The 7,500-nt window shown below is 38.0% G+C and overlaps 1 protein-coding gene across 1 annotated transcript in view; it reads right to left on the bottom strand.

Moving 5' to 3' along the window:
- Gclc (glutamate--cysteine ligase) overlaps positions 1-7,500 on the bottom strand; it is a 41,559-nt gene that overhangs the window by 8,905 nt on the left and 25,154 nt on the right. The window lies entirely within an intron of this gene.

The following is a 7,500-nucleotide window of genomic DNA, read 5'->3' as shown; positions in this document are numbered from 1 at the left end:
GAAGACAATAACAACAATCTACGAGAAACTCGATAGCCTCTACATAAATACAAATACGCATAACGGTACACCAAGGACTACGTGAAACGGTTATAAGTATCTACATCAAGATGCTAGATTAATTAGAACGTATCGAATATCAAAACAATTATACGAGTGCTCCCTCGGGTACTCCGAAGCACGAGGTATACACAAATAGAATTAAGTTAGAAGCTCAAGATATTCCTAATTAGGTAGAATTGTCGCTCGTTCTGGCAGTACAATCTCTTTAATTGAATGGAGTAGAAATGTTAGCCGGAAACTATAATCAAATATTGATTAAATGTCGGAACCAGTCGGTAGTTGTTTATTGTATGTGTCTTCTGGTCTCTTGTGACGTGGAGTGATATCAAATTATCTTTTTTATGCCAGGATACATCACGATGTTTCCCCTTGCGTGTGTAAGATTCGCACGCGAAAGAAGAATCAAAACTGGTTTCCTCCTCTCTCTCTCTCCCTCTTACTCTCCTTCTTCTCCTTATCCATCTCCCTCTCGATCCCTCCTTTTCCTTCCCCCTCCCCCTCCATCTCTATCTCCTTCTCTCTCTCCTTCTCTTCCCCTCCCCTCCCCTCTCCTTCTCCCTCTCCCCCCCCCTCTCCATCTTCCTCTCTCCTTCTCTTCCTCTCCCTCCCCCCCTCTCCCTCTCAAACTCCAACTCCCACTCCCACTCTCAGTCGGATCCTTAACCTAACACTACATACATCACCAAAACACATGCAATCAAACATATACATCGGAAATACGTGATCTCAATCCAAGCAAACAAAGTACTGAGCAAGCACACACGCATATACTGTATCAGCGCAACGGATATCAACAGTACAGGATCGAGGTCAAGGAACAAGGTCATTGGTAGATGAAATATATGTCATTTATTTCGAGTGGGAGACGCTGTAGAATTTGACGAAGGCGACGTGGAAGAAGAATATGATGATGCTGAAGAAGACGAAGATGATGAAGAAAATGATGGGAGAAGATTAAAAAGATGATGATGAATAAGAAGGAGAAAATAGAAGATGAAAGATATTAATAAGAAAATAGAAGATGAAAAATAAGAATAATAATAAGGAGGAGGAGGAGGAGGAGAAGAAGAAGAAGAAGAAGAAGAAGAAGAAGAAGAAGAAGAAGAAGAAGAAGAAGAAGAAGAAGAAGAAGAAGAAGGATAATAATAAGGAGGTGAAAAAGAAAGTGAAGAAAGAGAAAAAGAAGAATAAGAAGAGGGATAAAAATAAGATGATGACGATGAAGAAGATGAAGAACAAGAAAAAAAGGAAGAAAAAAAAAGAAGAAAGGAGAAATGTAAAGATTCGATAATCATCTATATTTCAAGCGGATTCTCGAGTTGCCGGAAGGAGAAGGAAGGGAAGGAAATATAAATATTTAATATCCATCTAAATTCTAAACGAATTGTCCAGCTGCTGTAACGTGCCTCCACCACCTATTTACCATCAACTTCCACCCCAAAAATTTAACGCGACTCTCAAGGTTGCACGTCAATATTGCAAACGATGCTCGAAATATCTTCATCGTTACACGTGGCATCCCATCAAAGGTCAAACACGAGACACGTGACAAACTCAAATCGCCCGACCGACTGGACTGCACGCGAAACACACATACACACACACAGACATTACCACAAGAGTACACGGCTGGTTTCGAAACCGGAATTCCTAAATCACGGTAAGCTATTTATTCCCATGTATTTTCCAGAAGCAGGTAACATTCTTCCGAGACTCTATATATTGATTATTTATCCGGATAAAACCGTGTCAGGAATGCAATTCGGCAGAAGCGCAGTGCAGTTTTGGAGACTCTGCTGCAGTGATATCGGTTTTAATCAATGTTATGCAACTAGGGAAGTTTTAGTGGACACTAAAAAAATACTTTGTGACCTCCTTCTCTCTTACTCCCACCCTACCCCCCGCATCTCTCTCTTTCTTTCTTTCTTTCTCTCTTTCTCTTTCTCTTTCTCTCTCTCTCTCTCTTTCTCCCTCCCTCCCTCTCACTCTCTCTCTCCCTCTCCCCCTCCCCCTCCCCACCAACTCCCTCTCACCTTCTCCCACTCCCACTCTCAATCCCACTCCCCCTCTCCCTCTAACACTCCCCCTCCCCCTCCCACTCACTCTCACACACATACAATCCAAAGCCACTTTCCAATCCCCAAAGACAATCCTGGCAGCGCCGCCGTAAACGCTCTTAGGTCACGGCGGCATCAAGGGAAGATACCACACAAATTACCAGCTCACAACCCGTCCTGCTGACCCAATTCTTTTTTATTTGATTTAAAATGGCTGACCCCTTCAGGTACTTAGGACTACAATTATATGATGTTGTATATATGTACTCACATACATACACATACACACACACACACACACACACACACACACACACATATATATATATATATATATATATATATATATATATATATATATATATATATGCATATATCTATATATATGTAAATATAAATATAATATATAAATATATACATGCATACATTCCTGCACACACACACACACACACACACACACACACACACACACACACACACACATTGACGTAAATAGATTAGCTTCCCGGTCTGTGTGACAACTTATAAGCATTCTCTTTTTTACTTGTTCCTCTTCCTCCCTCCTTTAATTTCTCCCTCTCCCTTTCTTCCTCGTTATTCTTTTTCTGTTTCTCCTCTTCTACTTTTTACCCTTCTACCGCACCCCTTCTGAACGCACTCTCTTATAGGTCTTCCTGTCTACACTGACACACATACTCGGATTACTTTTCACCTTTCGAAAACTAAATTGTATCCCTTTTGAAACAAGAACTAAAAAAAAAAAAGAAAAAAAAAAAAAACATCATAAGCTCGTAGCCCACCTCAAAAAATATACAACCTAAAAACTGAAACTAATAATGAATAAATAAATCATCTATATAATAATAAGACAAAAAACTTTATTATCAATCGCACAAGAAAATTAAACAATACTACAATACTAAAATAAGAAGAAAAAAAGGAAAAAGAGGAACACCACCAGATCGAAACGAATCGAAACCAAGCAATCGAAGCTTCGGATGAATTAATTAACAATCAAATCCCTGATTGTACGTTCACTCAACCCTCCTTGACACTAAACCAAATCACCTTCCATCGAAATCATTCCTATTATCACATCAAAATCATTGGTCGTGAGTTATCATTATCTCTTACGCACTCCTCTTTGTTCATATCTTACCAGACAAGCAAAAAAAATAGATGAAAAAAAATGAAAAGCTTTATCCATCTAAGGTGCTTCTCCTCTCCCTTTCACCTTTGAATAACAAATCACTTTCCGACCGCGTGGAATGATGTCGCCTTGATAAAACACGCACGAAGGCCATGTTGTGTGACGTCTTAAATTATGGAAGCGACGGTCTAGTGCGTAAGGTAAGCCTATATTCTTTTTTTTTCTCTTTTCTCTTCTTTCTTTCTTCTGTGACCTTCATTCCTGTTGTGTTTCTTTTCATGGTTTGGTTTGTCCGAATTGTGTTTTCTTTGGGGTTTACGGTTTTTTGTTTTTTTGAATACTTTTTGAATGGATGGAGTTTGTCGTTTTCTATAACGTTTTTTTTTTAACGGTCCGAATTGCGTTTTCTTTGAGATTGCTGTGGGCTCTTTATATTTTATTGCTTAGGTTCGTATAACCGAAATTACGTCTTTACTTGACTGAATCTATATAAAGTCTCTCGGTCTAACTTATTTCATGGTTCACATTACTCGTTCCCTGACCACACGCCCCCCCCCTTTCCCATGCGTAATATAACATGCGTTCCCTGACCATAATACATTCCTTAGGTTCTTATTGACTTCGAAGCTGACTTACACAGGCACGTGTTGGTTAGCCCCTTTACGTTCGATAATACTGGACAGGTATGAACGATAATAAGCTCTCAGGAACCCCTTTAACTACGTCTATCACGCCCGCTAGGTAACATTACGCCCACAAATAACAGGCCCAAACGTGACCCTTTTGCAGAAAATTTATGAATGAGAAAATCTGAATATATGAATCTATCCCCAATGATTCATGTGATTAATTAAAGCTTCGAGATAACATACGCATCAGAATTACGTAGTCCTAACGAACATATAACATCAAACCGTTAATCACAAAAATCTCACATCGCGAAATTATCAATCCCGATTCACACGTTTTCAACAACTGTCACAATGCTCAGTTTGCAAGTCCCTCGCAAGCGGTGCCGTGCCAAGCACAAAAGTTCCTTTAATAACCTTAATGAACAGACAAAACACACTTCAGCGCAGTGCCACTGTGGGAGTGTCGGCACGCTATCTCTCGTGAGTTGGCATGACGTTGCAGTCCTTTCGAATTGAGGCCCTTTGCAACGTGATAAGTAAACAAATAAATATATGTATGTATGTATTATTTATGTGTGTGGGGGGGGGATGGGGGTATGTGTGGGTGTGGGGGAGATGAGTGTGTGGTGTGTGTGTGTGTGTGTGTGTGTGTGTGTGTGTGTGTGTGTGTGTGTGTGTGTGTGTGTGTGTGTGTGTGTGTGTGTGTGTGTGTGTGTGTGTGTGTGGTGTGGTGTGGTGTGGTGTGGTGTGGTGTGGTGTGGTGTGGTGTGGTGTGGTCAGATACGAGTATGGACATACGTTAGCATGCGCGTATGTATATATATATATATATATATATATATATATATATATATATATATATATATCTGTGTGTGAATTAAGGCAAACCATGAGAAACACAAATCACTAAAAAAAACAAAAAAACATTAACCATTTCTATCGATATCTCGACACGCTAACCTACAACCGACCGACATTCCGCGCCCTCGTTTCTTAAAACAAACAAACAAACAAAATAACAAAATGCGATTTCATATCCTCTATTACGCAAAAGCAAACGCATTCAGAAAACTTCCTTCAGTATATCCATCACCATGACCTAGTAATTTCATATAAGCCATTTTCCTCCTTCACCAATTTCGTTGTTATCGCTTAAGGTCGCGCATCGCTTCTGTTATCCATTGATTTTCGACCTTATGGAGATCTTTGATAAGTATTTTTTATTTCGTTAGTCGCATTATAAGTTTGGTCGTAATCTTATCATTGTTATTATTCATTTTTATAGAGATAAGTATGGTGGAGATGATGTGATGTGTTTAGTGTAACATTCATCGTATTTATTTTCTTGATATTATGATCATCATCATCATTATTATCATTAGCATTATCATCATCATCATCATCATCATCATTATTATCATTAGCATTACCATCATCATCATTATTATCATTAGCATTATCATAATCATGTTACATCATCTTAATTATTACTATCATCATCATAAACATCATTAATTTTATCATTACTGCATAATACACTGGGCATTCAGTCCATACGCATATAGTATAATTTGATAGTCTTTTGATACTAACTGTATTCCTCACAAAACCTTAAAAAAATATATATTACAAAATCAAATAGGCATTCTATTAAAAGTTGTTCATGAAACACACGTGAAGATTCTGTTTTATAACTAACCGACAAAGTTATTTTCACTTGACACAATATCACGTTTATCATTCGCTAATTCAAGGTCGTATTGCACCACAGAAGCCCGGCAGCTTAAGCACAGAGTCTTACAATGCACTGTCATGCTGCCTCGAGTGTGCATGACATGACGTTTTCTTCCGAAAATCAAGTGCATGACAAGCAGAAACTGCATTCGGATAAACTCTACGGACGTCAATCCCCTCTATCATTGAGGGTGGTGTGTAGTATGCAGTGTGTGTGTGTGGGGGGGGGGAGAGAGAGAGAGAGAGAGAGAGAGAGAGAGAGAGAGAGAGAGAGAGAGAGAGAGAGAGAGAGAGAGAGAGAGAGAGAGAGAGAGAGAGAGAGAGAGAGAGAGAGAGAGAGAGAGAGAAGAGAGAGAGAGAGAGAGAGAGAAGAGAGAAAGAGAGAGAGAGAGGAGAGAGAGAAAGAGAGAGAGAGAGAGAGAGAGAGAGAGAGAGAGAGAGAGAGAGAGAGAGAGAGAGAGAGAGAGAGAAAAGAGAAAGAAATAGAGAGAGAGAAAGAGAGCGAAAGAGAAAGAGAGTGAGCGAAAGAGAGAGAGATTATGTGAGTATGTGTAAAAGAGAGAAAGAGAATTTGTGCACACCATTCAGCTTTTTCATATATCATCATAATATTCTTTAACTGCAAACACGTCGCTTCTAATGAACGTATTCTCCAAAGTAAAGGAAAACATATTAAATTCTAAATGCAATGCAACAGACAATCTCCCTTCCCCTTTTAATAATACCTCCAGAAGGGGAACAGATAATTTTTCTTTCCCTTTGAACAATACTTACAGAAATAAGTCCAACGAACGAAGGAATTTCACAGAAAAACACGAATGAAAAATGTCTTAGGAAAAAGTGATAAACACGAGTAATTTGAGAATGGCTGTTCTGACAACGCGTGTGTCGAGAATTTATATATTGTATTTTACAAGTAAACATGTTTTTCTTGTCTAGTTATTTATCTAGATTGAATGAAAAAGATGTTACGGTTTAAGCAAGTCTAGTGGTGTTTAAAATCGGATTATTTTAGATCGATTTTGAAACAAATTCTGTTAAAAAAATATTTTAAGCTTGTTATCACTTGACGGTGAAAAATACAATTACCAGACCATGTTATTAGAACTTCCACATTTGTTTCACTTGGCCTTATCTATATAAATTGATGTTTCCATAATATAATCATGCGTGTTGCCTAAACAGAGACCACCTAAGAATGACATATTTACAAATACCATTCCAAAACCTAACCTGAACTGATATGACCTGACCTAACTCATCCGAACTTGAACTGACCTGACCTTGTTAAGAAAAACAAACAAAAGAAGTACACACACCCGTTATATAATCTCACATGCATTCACATAATTAGTAGAGACATAGCAATGCAGATTGTAATATTGTGTTATCTAAACAACGTACCCATTAGAGCAGCATGACGTCAATTAAAAGGGGTGGTAATTATTCTTCCTTTTACACGAGACATGTGGACACAAAGTGAATTAATTACTACTGCGAATTCATAATCCCTTTTCTTCAAAATACCCTTCATTATCATTAAGAAATAGCTTTTGTTTGAAATTAACTGTGCGAAGTTAACCTAATATGGTATGATGTGTGCCCTATGTTTTTTTTTGCGTTTTCTGCTTAGTCAAGAGGTGTATTTTAGTCATTCTAGAAACATTTGCGTTTGGTTGAGTTAGATTAACCTAAAATTGATTTATGTACGTACATATAGTTTTAGTCAAAAGATGAATTAAGGAATCTATTTCCCAAATTTCACAGAAAAAGGCAAAACCACACAACTATGAACTTATTAAATAAAGTCCTTTTTATCGGAAATTAAAAAAAAAAATACTACTTCAAAAGCTCACATACACAA

Source organism: Penaeus japonicus, unplaced genomic scaffold, assembly GCF_977035675.1.
Source record: "Penaeus japonicus unplaced genomic scaffold, GWHDUDI00000001_assembly GWHDUDI00000007, whole genome shotgun sequence".
Classification (NCBI taxonomy): Eukaryota; Metazoa; Arthropoda; class Malacostraca; order Decapoda; family Penaeidae; genus Penaeus; species Penaeus japonicus.
This window is presented reverse-complemented; position numbering and strand designations above follow the sequence as displayed.